The sequence below is a fragment of the Mirounga angustirostris genome, unplaced genomic scaffold (assembly GCF_029215605.1).
Source record: "Mirounga angustirostris isolate CCGP_5_RB_7025 unplaced genomic scaffold, mMirAng1.0.hap1 SCAF_17, whole genome shotgun sequence".
Lineage (NCBI taxonomy): Eukaryota > Metazoa > Chordata > Mammalia > Carnivora > Phocidae > Mirounga > Mirounga angustirostris.
In genome coordinates, this window is record NW_026991725.1 from 22,481,104 (window position 1) to 22,501,538 (window position 20,435).

The following is a 20,435-nucleotide window of genomic DNA, read 5'->3' on the forward strand; positions in this document are numbered from 1 at the left end:
ACCTGTCCCAAGCACCTGTTGTGTGGTATCCACTCATATGGACTTGATGGGAAAGAGGAGACCAGGCAAGAAGAAAACCATTCAGGACCACAACCGTGCAGACCAGGATTCTGTGCTGTCCGCTGGTGCTCAGTGTTAATGGTGGTAAGTCCCATTCTGTGATGTTGTCAGTGGATGACAGGAATGGAAACCACAGAGCATGGCCAGCCTGAATGGGTGGGCACAGATCAAGCCAAAGAAGACTTTTCCTGGGAAGTATCCCCCCCGCCCCACACACCGCCTTGGGGAAATGGACAGGCGTTGATGTTTGGGGTGGGGGGTCAGGGGTCCCCACAGGATGAATGCAGGAGCACAGCCCCCGGCAGCCCCTCGGGTGTGAAGTGATCGCATCAAAGGGGCCAGGAGCAGAGGAATGAGAGACCGATCCGTTGGAGGAATGAGGGACGCTCCCCTGGAGTCAGGAATATTGACCTGAAAAATGAGAACAGTGGGTATTCGGTGTGTGGAAGTGACTTTCCTTGCTTTCTGGTTGTGACTTTGTGACAATCAGTTTAGGACGCACCAGCTTCACAGCTGGGTTTTGCGAGGTCTCCCGCGGGGCCCAGGTGGGAGGACATCCACTGCTGGCAGCCAGCTTGGTGGTGGATGAAAATCCAGCGAACTCATCAGGGAAATGCCAGCCCAATGCAGGCCTGGAGCAGCAGAACGTTTAAAGAACAGGAATGTAGGCCGGCTGAGGTGAATGATGGTGGCTTGGGTTAGCAAATAAGATGCCAGCCAATCTTAGACCACAGAATAATGCTCACCCTGGAAAGCTACAAAATTAGAACTTCAAACAGGAGCTGGTTACAAATTAAGACTCCTTTATTTACCGTCCTCGTCGTGGGGGAGCCCCATCTTTCTGCCCAGATCCCTACCACAAGGAGAAGGAGTGGAATTATGTGTTTGGGGATGATGTGACATGTTTGGGTTGGGTCTATTAAGACTCACACCCACTGTCTTGAGTGAAAGAACAGAATGCTTTTCAAGAGTTTTGGGTTTTTCCACTTCTTCATGATCCAAGTGTTTAGACCCTGGGGACAGGTCAGGGAGAGAGCTGGGGACTTCGGCTCAGGACACCAATGATGGAGACTCTGAAACCTCCACCGAAGTGGGGGACCCACTCTGGTGAATCCCAAGAGCTGCCCCATGAGTTGAACCACAGTTTGTGGGAAGGACAGGAGAGCAGGTTCCATCAAGGCCACCTGACCAGCAACGGGCAGACCTGTCTACGGCCCTTCTTCTGCCTCCCCTGCTTCCCTCTGGCCACCCCCACCACCACCTGCAGCCCCTCTGCCTGTCCCTGAGACCATCCTCCCCGTCCTCCCTCTGCACACGCTCTCTCAGGTCTGGGCCCTGGGCACATGCTTCTCCTTCTCCACCCTCGCCATGTTCCTTCACTCTGGCGCTCTAGACTGATGTGCGAGACGGTCACCAGGACACACGGTTTTCCACACGGCAGAGGACAGAATCAGGCAGGTGAGCGGTAGATTCAAGAGTCAGAACTCTATAGGGACGCCTGGGTGGCTCCATCGGTTAAGCATCTGCCTTCATTTCAGGTCATGATCTCGGGGTCCTGGGGTCTCAGCTCTCGTGTTCTAGGTAAGGAAACTGACTCCCCCAGAGTGAAGTGGCCATTAAGCCAGCCTGCAAGTTCACGGCCTTGCTGCCGCTCTGCCTCTCAGGAAGTCAGTCCCAGGACCTCACCCTTTCGCTTACGTATTTCTCTTATGCCAGTCTTTTTTTTTAATTTAAAATCAATTAATTAACATAGAGTGTATTCTTAGTTTCAAAGGTAGAGTTTAGTGATTCATCGGTTGCGTACAACACCTAGTGCTCATATTCCAGTCTTTTAAAATAATGTAAGAATTCTAATTCGTTCATATTTTAAAGGACGAGAAGCAATATAGAGACTGATCGAAAAAGAGCAATAGATTCCAACTTCATTTTTTGTTGGATTTTCATTCTATAATTGCATGTTTAGCCCAGCTGGTTGCCATTCTGAGTTGGGTTTGTCTTGAACTAAGACATCTGCCTCCTCTGAGCACCCCATGCCAGATGGCAGGGACCAGGAAGTCTGGGAAAGAGTTCCTCCACTAGTGGAAAAGCCACACACAGACAACCAAGAATCCACTGTTTGGATTCACCAGGCTACACTTCTGGTGCCTACGAGTGGAGAAAGAAATAGAATCTACCTTTGCTCTCCTTGCCCAGGCAAAACAAAACTAGGCTATGTCAAGAGTTTCAAAGATTCAAATCTTCACTGCTGCCTCGCATGGTCTGTCTGCTTGATCGATTGTCTCTTATTTCCTCCCTCTATTGCCCAGGCTGATTTGGTCTTGCTGCTGGATGCAGGGTCAAGGCTGAACAGCATCATGGCCTTTCCCAGACTACAGCATGGCTGCCCCATGTCAGGCAGCTGGGAATTCAGCTCTTCAGATTCCCTAGAGAGTCATCTCAAGGTGATAGAAATAGTGGCCATGTGAGGAAAGAGCACCAGCCAGCCTAGGAAACAGGGTTGTAGTCCTAACTCAGCCTCTATCCCAACCCACCTTTCTGGGCCAACCATTTATCCTTCAAAATCCAGCTCAGGTATCACCTCCTTTGTATATCGGATTCTTCCCCAAGCAGAGCTGGTCCCTCCTTGGTCCCTCCTACGCTCCGCACATGACTGTCACACATCTTCTCACAATGTTTATAACTAACGTCTGACTTGTTTGTCTCCTAGTCCCGCTGTGGGCCTGAGTGAAGAGAACAGTCTTCAGCTGTAACACATGGCAGGTACCCCATATACAAATTAATAATTATGGAATCATTTCAAAATGAAAAGGGTCAGTGGGGGCGCCTGGGTGGCTCCGTCAGTTAAGCGTCTGCCTTCGGCTCAGGTCATGATCTCAGGGTTCTGGGATCGAGCCTCACATGGAGCTCCTGCTCAGTGCAGAGGAGTCTGCCTCTCCTTCTGCCTCTCCCCTGGCTTGTGCTCTCTCTCTCTCACTCATTCCCTCTCAAATAAATGAAATCTTATTTAAAAAAAAAGAAAGAAAGAAAGGACCAGGATGCATGATCTTGAAGGTGGCTTCCCTATTTAAAGGTCTGTGAGGACCTCAGTCTCAGTGACTGAGGTGAGAAGCACAGAAAGGTGAAAGACCCAGGATTCCTAAACCCTCAAGTGGCTCTCTGGGACACAGAATTCCATATATACATTATACACACCGGTATGACAAGGATTGGGGGGTCAGCTGTGCCTCTCTTCCTTCTGTGAGTGTAGATCAGTCACCCGAAAGTATTTTGAGGTCAGTCATCACGCTCGAGATGAGATGTTGTTTCTCTAACAGTTGAGAAGATGGAATGGTTCTCCAAGAGAGTGGGGATGGAGGCAAAGCCCTCCAGGGGTTGAATGATCTGCTCAACCACACACATGTTGAGGGTGATCTAGATTTTGAGCTGGGGTTCTCAGTTCCCCCTCTGGGTTACCCTGACCCAGAAAGTCTTGGCCAAGCTAAGTTTTGTAATCTACCACCATCCGGCAGCTGGCCATTGCCTCACTGAATTGTCAGGGGGCAGGGTGGGGATCTAGGAGGAGCTACTTTTGATGTGGGACTTTTAAGCAAAGGGTCATCCTTGGTGTGGTTTGAAACCCTGCCTTGGTGTGTTTGGACAATAGCTAAATTAGCCCTCCCTAAAGACCGGGAATGAAGGGATGTCTAAATATAATCATGGGACACAGTTTGAGATCTGCCCTGGGTAGAATGCAAGAACCCTAGCTAGAGGTAAAAGACAGTAGAAGAATCAAATCCGTCTCCTAGCCCCACTTTCCCAGCCCTGGCCACTTTCTAAAGGCAGAAAAAACAACACAGGCAGCAAGGGATCAAATCAGGTCGCTGGGCATTTGTGCCCCTTCCAGGTACCAGAGAAGAAAATGCCACTGTGTGTGGGGAGGGGGGTGGGGCAAGAAAGGAGGGGGGTGCCTGTTGCTGCCAGGCCGCTGTTGTCCAGCGAGGCTGTGCAGGTGATTTGTGGAGCCGGTGGGTAAGCGCCGAGAACACCCCGGAGGGTGGAGACAGCTTTTATTAGAAACCTTCCTTTTTTTTCCCCCCCCTGGCATTTCACTAATTTAGCCAAACCACTCTTGGCAAAAAGTCTGGCTGTCCTTAGCCCAAGGGTGGATTTGACTTAATTTGAAGTAGGGTACGGGGTGTCGGAGAAAGGGCTCTGGGCTGGGCGACAAAGACGCGGCCTAGGCGCTACCTTGCAGTGGGGACCGTGAGCAAGTCTGGGCCCTTCTCCGGGCCTGGGTTTCCTCATCCGTCAAACCACACGGTTGACCCGGAGGCTCTCTCCACCTTCCTCCGCCTAGGAGGTCGTCCTACAGTTCAAGGGCGAGTTCTGGCTCGTTCGCGGGCAGGGGCGGCGGTACCGAGCGGAGGAAACGCTCGCCAGCCGCCCCGGCAGCGGAGGAGGGGACCCCAGCTCCGGCCGTTGGCGCCCCTTCCTCCCGGTTGGCTTTGCTTCTGGCCCCCAAGTTGCCAGCTCTCAGCTGACCGAGGGTCGGGGCAGCGAAGGGGGCTCCGGGAAGCGCCACCTCTTGGGGACAGGGGCGTGCGGCGGGCGCGGGGCTCCCCCCACCCCGCCCCGGGGCCCCCGAGAGGGCGTCGCGCCCGGGGACCGCAGCCGCGCCGGGACGTGGCGCCCGCAGGGGCGTGCCCGGGGCTGGGCGGGGGCCGCTGCCCGCCGGGTCCCCTCCTTCCCGGACGTGACCGGCTCGGCGCCCCGGGCCACACGCCAGGCGGCGGGGGGCGGGCGGGGGGAACGCCCGGCGGGAGCCCGAGCCGAGCGGGGCCGGGACCGTGCGGGCCGCGCGCCGAGCCGAGCGCCGGGAGGAAGGGCGGCCGCGGCCACCGGCGGGGACGGGGCGGGGGGGGGGGGGGCTGCGTGCGACACGCGCCTTTCTCCGCCCTGCGCCGCCCGCCCGGCCCCCGGCCCCGCCGTCCGCGGAGCTGCTCTGATCCCCGCGTCGGGGCTGCTGATTGTTTGCCTCCCAGACGGGCTGGCTCGGTGCAATTTCCAGACGCCTCTCTGGGCCGGGCCCTGGGGGAGCGGGGAGGAACCTGTTGCCCCGCAGCCAGGCCCCGAACCCCTCCTCCTCGGCCCTCCTGGCCCGCGCGGTGGGGCAGGGGCGGTGACCCCATTTTGCAGGTGGCAAGACTGAGGGGCGAAGGCCCTTGGCCAGAAGCACATCAGGAGAACTTAACAGAACTAGCAGAAATGGGAGAACGCCTATCGGCCCCTGTCGTTCCTCAGGGTGAGGCTCTGGGCTCAGGAGTGGACAGACAATCTCCCTCTTTGGCCGCCTGCGTCCTCCGTCCTCCGGTGAGGAAATGGCAGTCTTCAAGGATCTGCAAGGGTGAGGGAGGACCGAGGTCCTGGATCCTGTTCTGGACTCCCCGCCCTCCTTTTGTAGGACGACACCACCCTCCCCCTCCTGTCTGTCCCCCAGGCTCCACCTGTCCCTGCTTCACTGCATTAGGACTGGGCTAAGAACCAACACTCCTATTTTCTCCTTAATAAATCCCATTAAAGATCGCCGGAGCCTTCCGACTGGTGGAACTTGGGCAAGCCCCTTCCAAATCCTGGCCTTAGTTTTCCCATCTCTGTGAGAGAAGCCTTCCTGCCTTCATATTCCTGGATACTTTCTCTGCAAGCAAGGGCCGGCCATAAGGAGTTAAATGTTCTTCCTTTTCTCTGTATTGTAATTATACTTGCCTGCCCAGCGCCTGTGGCCACAGGAATATGCAAAAAAAAAAAAGGTTATTAAATAAGCATAAAGGTATACCTTTGCCTGTCCCTCTCTCCTAACAAATTCCTAATAATAACCAAAGCGACAGGAGAAAATAATTGGGTTTATCAACCCTTTCCGAGTATCTTCGCATCAGTGATAAGGGGCAGCCGGCCACCTCCCCAGGCTGATGGGGCAGCAGAAATATTTCAGTTCAGAAGCTGGTCTGAACCGGGTCTCTACTCCTCCCTTACTGCCTATTTGAACCCCTGGATTCTTAGGTGTTCCCTGGCCTGTGGCTAAATCAGAAACCAGGGCTCCCCTTTGACAGATGACAAATCCAAAGAAGTGAAGTGGCTCAGCCAGGAGAACCACAAAATACAAGATGGTAGACGCAAGACCGTTCCCTCAAATTTGGATGAAGATGTTGGTAACGTCGGCCTGTCAGGGTGATCGGGGCCCAGCTGGGATGGAAAAGCTTCCGGTGACAAGGGACTGTGACCGCAGCAGCACCCCTCCGCCGGGCGGGGGGCACAGGGGGCCTCCTCAGGCCTGTGCATCTGGGCGCAGGACGAGCAAGACACGGGCTATGCCTTGGAGGGACTGACACTGGAGCGAGGGAAGAGCCCAGCGTGCAGCTTAGCACCACGCCTCGAGGCAGTTGTTCGGAGCCCAGGGGGGTTGCTGGCTTGCCTGGTCTGTCCCTTCAGCACGTCTGCTATCATTGGCAGCCCCCTCGGGGGAGACACGGACCACCCCTCTCGCCCACCTTCTGCTGCGCCCGAGGGAGAGGTTGGCTGGGTGACTCCCCCGCCCCTCCTCTCAAGATCCCCGGGTCACTCTGTCCTCCCAGAGTCCTCGGGAGCAGGTTTGCTGGCTTTCCCTGTGGTTCAGCTCCAATCTGCAGTGGGAACAAGGCGAGGGCTATATTCAGGGTGTTGGTTTTTTTACCTTGTACTTGAATGTTTTAATTTTATTTTTCAAAGAAACTTACATTTATTTATACATGTATGTGGTTCAACTACACATGCATGTGGTACAGAATTCGAGAATACCTGCCTCCCCCGCCTTCAAGCCTCCCAGCTCTCCTCCCCAGAGGTAACCGCCCTTACTTGTTCCTTACAGATCCTTCCAGAAATCATTCTCTTTTAGGAATTTTTTTAAAAAGCAATGTTTGTCTCCCATCCAAGTACTAACCAGGTCCGACCCTGCTTAGCTTCTGAGATCAGACGAGATCGGGCACGTTCAGGGTCAAGACGTGGTGTACAGGTTACCTGGATCAGAATCACCAGAGTGTCTGCTCCCCAGGTCGCGAACATTAAAGTCAGAAAATGCTGCTTTGAGGAACATGACAGCTACCATCCTAGGGTTGGAGAAATATTCCCATACGTTCCTCCTGTTTCTAGATGAGGAGGAGGCCAGCCCTGGTCAGATAACGCCAGCTCTTAGAGCAGGGTCTCTTCTTTTCTTTTCTTTCTTTCTCTTTCTTTCTTTCTTTTTCTTTCTTTCTTTCCTTTCTCCTTTCCTTCCTTTTTTTAAAGATTATATTTATTTATTTGGGAGAGAGGGAACACAAGCAGGGGGAGCGGCAGGCAGAGGGAGAAGCAGGCTTCTGGTCGAGCAGGGAGCCCGATGCGGGGCTTGATCCCAGGACCCTGGGATCATGTCTGGAGCCGAAGGCAGATGCTTAACCGACTGAGCCACCCAGGCACCCCTAGAGCCAGGGTTTCTATCACTTTCAGCTACATCGGTGTTTTGCTCTGTGTGTGTGTGTGTGTGTATGTGTGTCCTTGGAAGGAAATCCTCTTTTGAAATGAAACCATCCCTGGAAACACACATGTAAAGTAAATAAAAGCAGAGTTCCTCCCCCTGTCAGAGTGGGAGTGGGGCAGAGGGATCTCACTGAGCCTCCCCTGCCCTACAGCAGTCCCTGGGACATCTTGGAACCCAGGGGTTGAAAGACCACAGTCTCATGTTGTGGGACATCCTAGAGGAGACAGGAATTTAGTATGCAGACGGTCAAGTCCAAGGTGGGGGAAGGGAATCAGAAATTCCAGCTCAACTCTCCCAGTGTGAGCCCGGGATCCCGCCCCCACCATGCTTAGTAACCTCCAGCCCTCCTCACAGCCCTCAAGCCCATGGGGTGGGGGGCTGCTTGGAGCCCATGCGTCCCCAAGAAGAGAGCTGGCCCACGTTGAGCATCCACATCCGAATCAATTCAAGCGTATTTATGGCGACCTCTGTGGAGCCCAGTGCAATAAACTCCAAGCAGTTGAAAAAACTAGTCCCGCCCGCCAGGGCTCTCAGTCTAGCTGGAGAGAGAAGATGCAGAAGAAGTGATAAGGACATTAGGTGTGTGTGTGCTGGGAGGGGTTAAGGCAGGTGGGCAGGCAGGTGGGTCAACCTTGGATGCCGGGGGAGTGGGAAAGGGCAGGGTGGGGGGCGGTGTGGAGAGGCAGAAGGAAGGCCGGGCCTGGGCAGGAACTCCAGAAACACTGCCTTCCAGGGGAAACTCAGCCACTCTCCCCAGAGATGTGAGATGAGGTTAGAGTCAAAGAAAGAACAAATCAGCACCTGAACCCTTAACCCAGCTTAATTAAACTAACTGGCTTGAGGGACTTGAGTTAGACTTTAGGAAAATCTTCACAGCACTGAACTTCATCCTTCAAACCTGTTCCTCCCTGGATAATACCTCTATCCTTCCAGCCCTCCCCCCACCCCCAGCTCACTCAACTCCATGCACACGCTGGCCTCCTGCTGTTTGTTTTCCTCTGCTGGAAGGCTCTTCCCCAGCTGTCTGCACCACTGTGCCCTGCACCTCATCAGCGAGGCTTCCAACTGCCCTTGATTTAGGATCACCCCTCCCTCCCTCCCTCACAGTACCCTTCCCTGCTCTCTCTATTCCCTGTAACACATATCGCCTTCCGGGACTTGATATATTTACTTGTTGGTCGCCTCCCCCATTAGATGCGAGTTCCACAAGGGCAAAATTGTCTGTGCCCCTGGTGCTTAGAATAGTTCCAGATACGTGGCAGGTATGCGATAAACATTCATACACGAACGAATAAGTGCGGGAGGGACTCTGTCTTGGTGATTCTCCATGGAATGCTCCCTAGGACGGACCTAGGAGTTGGCCAGGAGCTGTGATTTTGTGGATAGTGGTAGGATCTGGCTACATCCGGGGCAATTTCACCAGGCCAAGAGCAGTCCTAACAGCTCCATCATAAACCTCACCAGGAGGTACAGCGGCCAAGTAGATGCTGACGCTCCCAGAGCGGGGGAGCCGAAGACCTGACCTTGGAAAGGGACCGCTGCAGGGCTGGGGATGAGCAGGCAGGAGGTGTGGTTCCCCGCTCCCTGCATGGTGCTCGGTCTCCACAGACATTGAGCTGGGGAGAAAGAGGAGGCAGTCAGGCATGAGGGGAGTGTTGGTGAGGCTGCCAGACAGGTGTCACTTCTTTTTCCGGGACTCAGTCCCCTTAACCTGCCCTTGGCTCTGCAGATGAATCAGCAAGTTCTAGTCTCTGAGGTTCCTTGCGGCACCTCCCCTGGGGCAGACAAGAGGATCTTGCACAACATTAAGTAACACACGTGGGAAGGCAGCAGGCTCCGAAAGCCAGCAGTAGGCTGGGGACAAGGGTCATCCAGCCCAAACCTATGTCTCTGTATGGAGACCCCCCAGCCCAGGAAACAGCTGGCGCTGGGAACTTGGGGATTGGGGAGGAGGGGACGGTCCTCAGCCTCAGCTGAAAATCAGCACCTCGGGTACACCACTTGAAATACAGTTTCAAGGCACCAAATCTTCACCAATAAATACATAAATAAGTAATAAAAATTTTTTTAAATGCAGGTGTGCCTTGCTTTAAGCCACAACCTATAGGAAAACTGAATACCTACCAAGGATAAGCAAAGGGTGACTCTTCATTTTATTTTAATTTTTTTAGGTTTTTATTTATTTATGTAATCTCTACACCGAACGTGGGACTCGAACTAACGCCCCTGAGATCAGGAGTCACATGTTCCTCCAACCGAGCCAACCAGGTAAGCATCCCTGATTCCTCATTTTAAAGGAGGGTGTTCCAGGGGCACCTGGGTGGCTCAGTGGCTTAAGCATCTGACTATTGATTTCAGCTCAGGTCATGATCTCAGGGTCATGAGATCGAGCCCCGCATTGGGCTCCGCTCAGCGTGGCATCTGCTTGAGATTCTCTCTCTCCCTCTGCCCCTTTACCCACTCACTCTTTCTCTCTCTCTCAATAAATAAATCTTAAAAAAAAAAAAAGTAAAGGAGGATGTTCCTTGGAGATGTTGTGAGCCCCCCTAGTGAACCAGAAATCATTGCCTTTGTCAATATTCTCCTTTCACATATTAATCACTTGAAATGTGTCACTTTCCAGTCTACAATCTGCCTTCAAAGATATGAATACTTTCACACATAACATATTCTCATTAGATTCTCCGAGGACCCTCTGAGTTACCTACAATGATCCCTATTTTACAGATGAGGAAACAGAGGCCTGCGGCAGGCAGATCACACAGTTCAGCCAGGCCTTTCGACTTGCAGCTCGTCCCAGCACACACCCCGTCCCCATGTGACCCCTACAGCTCTGGGACGCTGGTTCGGAGCAGGGCTGTGATCCATGAGAGAGGAGAAAACCGAGCCCGGGAGACTAAGGTTTCCAACAGCCTCCCTCACAGTGAGCCTGGGCTTTGAGGTCAGACAAACCCGGGCTCGCATCTTAGTTTATCACTCCCTAGCTCTACTTGGCACATACTTGACCTCAATGGGCCTCGGTGTCCTCCTCTGTAAAGTGGGTCTCATAATAGCTACGTCACGGGCAGCCCTGAGGGTGAGCTGAAGTGTTAACATGTTATCGCTCAGAGCAGGGCCTCACTCAGAGTTGCTGTGCTGATGCCCGCCATTTTTGGTGTTTTGTTGTGTTTTTTAAGATTTTATTTATTTATTTGTCAGAGAAAGAGAGAGGGAGCAGCAGACTCCCCGCTGAGCAGGGACCCGGGCACCATGACCTGAGCGCAAGGCAGATGCTTAACCAACTGAGCCCCCCAGGCACCCCCATTCTTGTTCTTTGTACAGGATCTCTCACACTTCTGTGAAATATTCAGAGGTGTGTGACGGGCAGTCTCTTCCAGGGGCAGGCAAGACGGCACCCCCGTCCTCAGCCCAGCCCTGCCCTCACCCCTTCCAGAAGGTCACTCCCAACCCCCAGGAGCCTCCCTGCCACCGCCTGGCTCCACTTCACAGCCACGGCCCCGGGCCACCCCGGTGCTGCCTGCAGCAAGGCCCGGAGGCCCGACAGGCCTGGCCTGCCGCCAGGACTTCCTTGGTAGGATGCCCCGCCCCTCCTTCTGGGCCCTTCTATTCTGGGAGCTGTAATTTAGACAGCCTTCCCGCCCCAATTGCTATATCTGTGGCAGCAGTCATCGTCCCCCCGGCCCTGCCCACCCTTTTCATAAACAGCTCCCAGGCTGCCCTGTTATCTTGGGTTCCGTGGCTCTGGGGAGGAGGCCCTGCCACCCTGAAGATACAAATAACCCCTCAATCCGGGGGGCAGCCAGCCCACTGTGGACAGAGGCGGGATGGAACCCTCACCCACGAGAGCCCAATATAGCAGCGCTCAGAACCTGACCCTGAAGTCTGCTGAGGTGGGATGGGATGCCGAAGAGAGAAGAGCCTGCCATTATCCCCCCTACACTCTGAGGACTGGGTTGGCCTGGGCTGTGGTCTCCCCACAGGCCCTTCTCGGCCACAGGGCCATGAAAAGAAGGAGGGGCAGTCAGTAACAGCAACAAAAGTGATCTTTCTAAAACACAGATGTGATTGTGTCAATCTGAGCTCCAAACCTGCAGTGGTTCCCTGTGGCCCTTAGGGATGAGGCTCACAAGACCCTCTGCCTTCTGCTCTTTCTACCACCTCTCTCGCCTCAGGACCTTTGCACAAGCTCTCTCCCTGCCTGGACACAGTTCTCCTCTTCTTCTAACTCCTACTCATCCTACAGGTCTTGGGTTAGAAGTCACTTCTTGGGGTGCCTGGGTGGCTCCATTGGTTAAGCGTCTGCCTTCAGCTCAGGTCATAATCCCAGGGTCCTGGGATGGAGCCCTGGGTTGGGCTCCCTACTCAGCGGGGAGTCTGCTTCTCCCTCTCCCGCTGTCTCTGCCCCTTCTCCCACCTGTGCTCTTTGTCTCTCTCTCTCTCTCTAATAATAAATAAAATCTTTAAAAAAAAGAAGAAGTGGGGCGCCTGGGTGGCTCAGTTGGTTAAGCGACTGCCTTCGGCTCAGGTCATGATCCTGGAGTCCCGGGATCGAGTCCCGCATCGGGCTTCCTGCTCGGCAGGGAGTCTGCTTCTCCCTCTGACCCTCCCCTCTCTCATGTGCTCTCTCTCATTCTCTCTCTCTCAAATAAATAAATAAAATCTTTAAATAAATAAATAAAAAAAATAAAAATAAAAAAATAAAAAAAAGAAGAAGAAGTCACTTTTCATGGAACCTTCCCCTGACATCGACACACATACACACTCCTCTCTGGTCCTCCCCTTGAACTGGGATGGATGTCCCTCCCATGTTTACCAGAATCACCCGGCCCCTGCTGATACACCTGTCTGTCTCCCCAGCAGACTAGAAGCACTCCCAGGGCAGGAACTCTGTCTTGCTTATACGGTTTCTCCAGCACCAAGCCCAATCCTGGCATACAGTAGGCTTAAGAAAAATTTGTTGAAAGAATGCATGAGTGAATAAATGAACAATTCCTCTGCTCCCCCCACCCCCGCCCCGCGGGGGATGAGTGGGTCTCTTGGGGAGGTATTTGCTACTCCGTGCCCAGAAAGCCCCATCTTCATCTCCTGGGTCTTTGTCTTCTACATATAACTTCAGGCTCACTGCACTGATCTGAAAAATACGGTTGCTATGGCCATGGGCCTGCTCGTGGGGAGCCCTGAGAGGCTCTGAGGACGCACTATGGGACAAGGCAGGCATCCCTGGGTTGAGAGGGAGGAGGGCACAGAAAGAGGCAGTCCTCAGGCTTTATTAAGTAATAAACCAAGAAGCAAGGCGGCTGGGCATATCAAATGGGCAGCTTTGGTCACCTCTGCTATGACACAGGGACACACTTTGTATTTTGCCTGCTCCAAAACGGTAAATGGCAAAAAATAACCCGCGATTACAGCAACAGCATGGAGTTAGATGATTCTACCAGTAAGCCAGGTACATTATTGGAGGGCCTTTGAAATTGGAGTTTCTGTGTCCAAATTGCATTTCCTCCATCGTTTCTCTCATCCTGCAGTCTCACTTGGATTTGTCCCAGATCACCTGCCCCGATTGAAGGCTGGGAAGATCTATCACTGTGTTTACTCCCCGGAATACAGCCACGGAGCCCAGGTCGAGGGCCCAAGCCTTTTAGGGAGAGAACAAGAGAGCAGTGGGGGCTCAGCGTGCCACCTCCCCACTCCTGGAGGCCGTAGGATGAGAAGGTCAAAGACAGGCCTGGTGAAGACAATCAATCTAGTGGCCAAATAGACAAAAACTGCTCTGGGTGGGTGACATGATCGAGACAAGCTTCCACCTCAGGGCCTTTGCATGTGCTGTTCGTGCTGCCTGATGTTCTCTCCTCTCATATTTCTATATGGCTCGCTCCCTCACGTCTTTGCTTAACCGGCCCCTGCTCAGTCAGACTTTCCCTGGCCACCCTTTTTAAATCGAAGCTCCCTCCCCCTCCCATTTCCCTGCTTTATTTGTCTCCATAGAACTTCCTGCTATCTGATATACTGAGTTCTTTCCCTCTCCCCCCACTCCCTTCCTTCCTTCCTTCCACTGGCTGCCTCCTTTAATAGAATATGAGAACCATGGCAATTGTGTTTACAGATGTATCTCTGGTTCTCTCTTGCTGTGTAACAGATCACCCTAAAAACTCAGCAGCTTCTTATTATCTCCACAGTGTCTCTGAGCCAAGAGTCCTAACAAGATTATAGTCATCTCAGAGCCTGACTGGGGCTGGAGGGCTGCGCCCAAACTCACTCATGTGGTTGTCGTTGACAGGCCTCAGGTCTGCACCGGCTGCTGGCCTGAGGCTTCATTTCCTTGCCTGTGAGCTTCCCCATGGGGCTGTCCACAGCCCGGCAACTGAGGGAGTGACCCCCAAAAGGAGGAGAGCAAGAGAGCGGGAGAGCGCCCAAGACGAAGCGCAGTCTGTCATAACCCACACTGGAAGGGCTGTGCCTTCACTTCTGCCCCCCGCCACGGGTCACTCACAACCACCCTGGCACAGTATGGGAGGGGCCCGCGGGAGGATGTGGGTGCCAGGATGTGGGCAGCATCGAAGCCATCTTGGAGGCCGGCTACCAAGCCCCCACACAGCCCTGGCATATAGAAGATGCTCAAGAAATCGGAGAAAGAAAGAATGAAGGTAGGAATGACTCCAGCAGAATGCGTCTAGGCTTCGTACCCACAGGGAGCTAAGAGCCCTGACCACTGCCCCATCCCTGAAGGATCTTAAACACATTGAGCTTTCCTCACCCCTCACCCCACATCCACCACCACCTCTCCCCAGCCGGGTGACCTTGGGCAAGTTCCTCAACTCAGGGGCCTGCTGTGAGGATTTGAAAAGACAAGGAGGGGGGCACCTGGGTGGGGGCTCAGTTGGTTGGGTGACTGCCTTTGGCTCAGGTCATGATCCTGGAGTCCCGGGATCGAGTCCCGCATCGGGCTCCCTGCTCAGCAGGGAGTCTGCTTCTCCCTCTGACCCTCCCCCTCTCATGCTCGCTCTCTCTCTCTCAAATAAATAAAATCTTAAAAAAAAATAAAAAAATAGGGCGCCTGGGTGGCTCAGTTGGTTGAGCGACTGCCTTCGGCTCAGGTCATGATCCCAGGGTCCTGGGATCGAGCCCCGCATCGGGCTCCCAGCTCAGCAGGAAGCCTGCTTCTCCCTCTCCCACTCCCCCTGCTTGTGTTCCTGCTCTCGCTGTCTCTGTCTCTGTCAAATAAATAAATAAAATCTTTTTAAAAAATAAAATAAAATAAATAAAAAAATAAAAAGACAAGGAGGATATTAACTAGCTAGAATTTAAATACAAATTTAAAAAATAAAATTAAAAAAAAAAGTTGAGGAGGTAGGCATCGTAGAGTCCGACACACACGAGTCCTCAATAAATGTCACCATGGTGGGCAGTACTGCGTGTTACTCATATTGGAGGGAAAAAAACCAAAGTAGCTCCCTGGAGTCAGGAGCCGTTTTAGAGCGGGCGATGGTGTGTGTGTGTGTGTGTGCATGCGTGTGTGTGTGTTTCTATAGGGTTCTGTCCCAGGTCGGCGGTGCCGGCGGATGACTCATGTGGTCCAGACACCAGGTTTATCACTTGGGCCAGAGATGGTCACGTGCTGGGGCCTTAGTCACCCAAACGGGCAGGACTGATGAGCCCGTGGGCCACTGCCCATTTACACTGAGTTAGCATGTATGACCCCAGTGGTTCTTAAACTTTTTGCAGAGAGGGGAGGGAAGGACAGGTGGTGTCAGGGAATCTTTTGAAAGTTTACATGAAAAATGCACATTTACATGTAAACACAAAAAAGTATCTACAGCAAGCTCAGGCCGCTCACAGGTGGACCAGGGCTCCAGAACGTTCGTGTTCCACTGCGGCCTCCGGAGAGACCAGGCGGGGCCTGTGCCTCCTGAACAAATGAATGAATGCGTGCATACCTGGACGAAGAAATAAAAGAACGAAAGCCCCAGAATCTTGGCATCTTTGCTGGTTGGCAGCACATCCTCTCCCCCTGTACAATGGCCTCAGAAAAACTGGCAGGTTTCAAAAGAGCCGCGTTCAAGTTCTGCCTTAGCCACCTTGGACTTGTCCCCTGACCTCCCTCTGCTTCGTTTTCCTCATCAGGAAAATAATATGAATTGCAGACACTGTTTTGTAAGCTACAAAGCCTACGGAACACACAAGGGGCTCTCACTTTGGTCCGACTCTTATTGTGAGGGTGCTTCTCCAGCTCCCAACTGCACAGACCTGCCTTGGGGATGGGAAGGTTCCTCCGTGGGGCGGGGTGCTCAGGGGGAAGCTGTAAAAACCGGCTGAGCTGCAGGCCCTTCCTTCGTTAGCATATCCCCGGTGAGACCGCCCAGGTTAAGCCAGGAAGCTTGCCACGGTGTCATTCCCTGCCTAAGGCCACACCCACACAAGTAGCCGAGATTGAGAGTCTTGGGATCATTCAGGTAACAAATATTTTTTGAGCAACTACTTCAGATCAAGGGCTGCACTAGGTGCTGGGGACACCATGGGAGCAAACCCACTCTGGTCCTTATTGTCGCGGAGCTGACAGTCTGAGGGAAATAGATATTAATTGATCAGCCAGGAGGAGCCCAGGGTGCTGTGGAGGTGTGTCATGAGAGGGAGGGTGTCTGGGCAGGGCTAGTTTCCTTTTAGAAGTGACAGATGAGGGCGCCTGGGTGGCTCAGTTGGTTAAGCGACTGCCTTCGGCTCAGGTCATGATCCTGGAGTCTCAGGATCGAGTCCTGCATCGGGCTCCCTGAGTCTGCTTCTCCCTCTGACCCTCCCCCCTCTCATGTGCTCTCTCTCTCTCATTCTCTCTCTCAAATAAATAAATAAAATCTTAAAAAAAAAAAAAAAAGAAGTGACAGATGAGCTGAGCCCTGCACTCAGTGGGATGGATGCGGTGGGAATTACGCTGGAAAGAGGACATGGCAAGTGCAAAGGGCCTGTGGTAGCACATTTGAAAGGCTGAAACAAGGCTGTTACACAGAGCGAGCAGGGGAGGGATGCAAGAAGTAACCAGGGACACGAGGCAGGCCGAGACGAAATCACCTTGTTCTCTTTAATGTGACATTTGCGAAAAACGGAGGAAATGGAGTGGCAGATTTCAAGACTCTGAAAGCCATTACACAGAAGGAGGGTGCCTTAGAAGCCAAGTGAGAGGAAATATCCCAGCAAGAGGGATTTGAGTCAGACTGTAAGGACTTCCTGGCCCAACTGGGACCCTGGGTGGGGAGGGGTGACTTTCTCAACCACCTGCCGAGGGTGTCTGCCAGGTAGCAGAAAGGATGTCTGCACGTTCACCTCTTTACCCAGCTCCCTCTGCCACATGACTCCCCATCCTTGCTGCTTACTGAGGGGGGATAGTGGACAGCTCTGTCTGGGTGAGTCTGTTGTGGGAGAGGGGCTGGCTTGGGGAAGGCAGGGAGGGAAAGATGCAAGGGTGGGGAGATTGCTCTCAAGTGTCTCCAGGCTGTTCAGGGGATGTGGAGAAAGAAGGGAGGGAAAGCCAGCAGCAGGCAAGAGTAGGAGCTGAGGTGGGACGGGGAAGGAGAGTGGTCAGGATGGGGGCATCCCTGGGGGGTGGACCTGACCCCCAGATTATGAGTCTCCTCCTTAGCCCAGAGGCACCTCAGGTCCCAGCTGCTTTACCTGCTGAAGTCCAAGACAGAATGGTCCCGGGCAGAACAGATCTGCCAGTTGTCTGACACTTTTGGGAAAAGCTGTTCGCTTATCTCTGTCTCCTCTCTAGACTGTAAGTTCCCTGAGGCAGGGTCTGTGTCTTCTTCAATGTCTTATCTCCCAGGGCCTGACACAGTTAGCAGTTGTCCAATGAAGGACAGCACAAATGAGTACTGTATCGTAGGGAGGACCCGGAGAGCGGGAGACGGTCGGCAGCCACCCACGGAACAGAGCTCGGAAGATCTGAACCTCGATCTACGTTATTGCCAGGTTCTCCCGAGCACCAGCGCGGGGGTGAGGCAGCCCATGCCCATCCACAGAAGGGCAAGTCAAAACTCGTGCGAATCCTGCTTCTGCCACTTCCCAGTTCTGGGGCCTTGGACAGACTACATACCACTCGGTGCCTCATTTTTCTCATCTGTAAGGTGGAGGAACAAATAGATCCTAGGGTTGATGTGAGAATGAAGAGAGCTGAGCCTTTAGAACACTGCTTGGCACCCACAGTAAGCGCTCCATCAATGCCAGTGACTGTCGTCTAGGAAGGGGACGAGAGACCTGAAAAGTCCCTACGCCCCAGCATGACGCCTTAGGCCCAGAGCACCGCCGGCAGAACCCGCAGAACTGCGAACGGGGCCCTCCCGGTGGCCTCCGGCGCTAAGCCCACCTGCACAAGTCGCCAGGTCACTGAAGGCCCTCAGCCTCCTCCAGACAGAGAAGTGCAGACCTCAACATCGGAGCTGACTGCCACTTGCTGCACAGTGTCCTTGGGCAACGCACTTTCTTAATGTCCCCAAGCTTCTGCTTTTTCATTTGTAAAAAGGAGAATACTAAAACCCATCGGTCGGGGTTGTCGTGCGGATTACGTGCCTGGCACAAAATGGTCCTTCCCGGAGCTGGAGCTGGAGTGTTCGGAGGAACCAGGCGATCTGCCCCTCCCCTTCCGCCACTGCCCCTCCCCCACCAGGCCTGTCGCAGAGCCAGAGTCCCGGGTCCTGATTCCTGGCCTCCCGGGCTCTAACGCCAAAACCTTAGGCGAGAGTCACACCCTCTTCGTCAAGGCCAACCGGAGAGCCCCATCCCTGGCCACCTGAGTCAGGCTTCCCCGGAAACTCCTGTGTCTGTCGCCTCAGATGACCCCAGCCCCGCAAGCTCTCTGCTAGACTGACAGCCGGGAGTTCTAAGGTGAACCCCACAGGAAAAGAGGAAGTTCTGCAGCTGAGTGCTGGGCAGAGGCCTCACCCTGCTGGGGCCCGGGATGGGGTGAGGTGGGAGGTAGGACTCCCCTCCCCTTTCCGTCCCCCTCTTTAGACACATGGCTGATCATCCAACTTGTCCAACTGCGCAGCTGTGTTCATTGGCACAATGAGGGGGGAAAGTTTAAGAGAGGTAGGATTGTGCCCTGAAAAGTTCAGCGTAGGGGGAACTGGGAGTTTCTAGATTTATTCCACAGAGGTGCTTTGCACAGAGCCCCTGTGGCTCTGATATCCGCAAGCCTGGAAGGCAGAGGTGGGCAGTAAGAACTGGCTCAGGCCGCCACCCACAGAAAGTTACGGCCCGCCCCACCCTCAGCCCCATCGGTGGAAAACGGCAGAAAGGGTGTTCGTCGTCAGCGTCAGCATCTGGATCTGCATCTAGTGCCTCCTTGGGGGCGTGTGACTCTGGGCAACTCATCTGATCTCTCTGAGCCTCAATTTCCCTGTTGGAAAATGGGGATAATCCTGCAGTGACCAGTTAGAAGATAAAATGAGGAGACACAAACGGAGTGCTAGGTCGAGCTGAACACAGCAGACGATGTGTTTCATTTAACAACAAACATCTAAGGCCTACTATGCGCCAACAGTCTCCGTGCTGGGGTGGGTGGAACATTACCACATAAGGCAAACGTGGTCTCTGCCCTCCTGTTGCTGACAGGGGTGGCAGACGCTGAAGGAGGGGCACAGTGTGGGGTAAAGGTTAAGGCGACCAGGCTGGGGGACACCTGGGTGGCTCAGTCGGTTAAGCTCAGGCCATGATCCCGGGGTCCTGGGATCGAGCCCCACATCAGGCTCCCTGCTCAGCAGAGAGCCTGCTTCTCCCTCTCCCTCTGCCTGCCGCTCCCCCTGCTTGTGCTCTCTCTCTCTCTGACAAATTAAAAAACAAACAAACAAAAAAAACCCTTAACAACAAAAAGGCAACCAGGCTGGAAGCCCAGCTGTACCATTCACCTGCTGGATGACCCTGGGCAAGCTCAACTCTTTGTGCCCCGATTTCCCAACAGCAGAAGGAGCCATGCGGCATTTCAGAGAGTGGTGAGGATTATGTGAGCTGATCCACGGAAGTGTACTGACGGCATTCCCCCCATGTTCTGGAGGCACACAGGTGATCGGTGTGATAGAAGGAGCTTCAGGATGTGTGACAGAGACCGAGCTCACCCAGCAAATGGGGCAGGTGTGTTCCTGAGGAGGGAAGTCCCCAGGAAACATGAGGGGTGCTGCAGAGCGGGAAGAGAGGGTGGGCAGCGAGGACAGGGGCGTGAGCGGCAAGGCAGTGAAGGAGCTGGGGAGCTGGGGAGCTGGAAGTTACAGTCAAGGGTTTTAAGCAGCTGTAAAGCGTTCGTTCTCCTTTGTACATGCACAGGGTAATTCCTTGCTGACCCTCCTTCCCCCGCAGGTTTCCAGAGCCACGGGCTGCCAGATCCCACAGGGCCTTTCCACCTGCCGGCTTTCTTGGAGGAGTGGAGCAGGGGGAGACTTAGACCCCGGCCTGGGGGCGCCTAGGCTCTGCATCCACACAGCTCCTTTGTGACCCCGTGGGCCAGGTGTGCCTAGGTTTGAACCCAGGCAAGTAATTTCTCCTGTTGTGAATATGCAACTGTTAAGTGCAGCAACCTACTACAGTGCCCTGTTCATAGTACGTTCTCGGTATATGTAAGTTTTGGCTCTCTGCTGTTGAAACATAAGCTTCTCCTCAACCATCGGGCTGGAGGGCAGAGGGAGCTGGGGGGAGGGCTTGGGTCGGGGGCGGGGGGGAAGGGGGAGGCAGGGGAGTGTGGCTAGGCACCAACGCTTACGAAACAGAAGAGAAAGTGGGTTTTTTATTTACAACACCACTTGCAAAGGGCAAACAGTTGGGTCCTTAAATCAGTGTTCACGGGGTAGGGGAGTGGGAGAGCCCCTTC

The 20,435-nt window shown here is 53.8% G+C and overlaps 2 long non-coding RNA genes across 2 annotated transcripts; both read left to right on the top strand.

Annotated features, from left to right (window-relative positions):
* The first annotated feature begins 4,883 nt into the window (after nt 1–4,883).
* LOC129046245 (uncharacterized) lies at nt 4,884–14,583 on the top strand. The gene is made up of 4 exons (XR_010408701.1): nt 4,884–5,443; nt 6,147–6,913; nt 9,760–9,856; nt 13,114–14,583. It is a non-coding gene; the product is annotated as an uncharacterized LOC129046245 (long non-coding RNA).
* A 3,462-nt stretch (nt 14,584–18,045) lies between these two features.
* LOC123854102 (uncharacterized) lies at nt 18,046–20,281 on the top strand. The gene is made up of 3 exons (XR_006793259.3): nt 18,046–18,460; nt 19,536–19,705; nt 19,928–20,281. It is a non-coding gene; the product is annotated as an uncharacterized LOC123854102 (long non-coding RNA).
* Nucleotides 20,282–20,435: the final 154 nt, after the last annotated feature.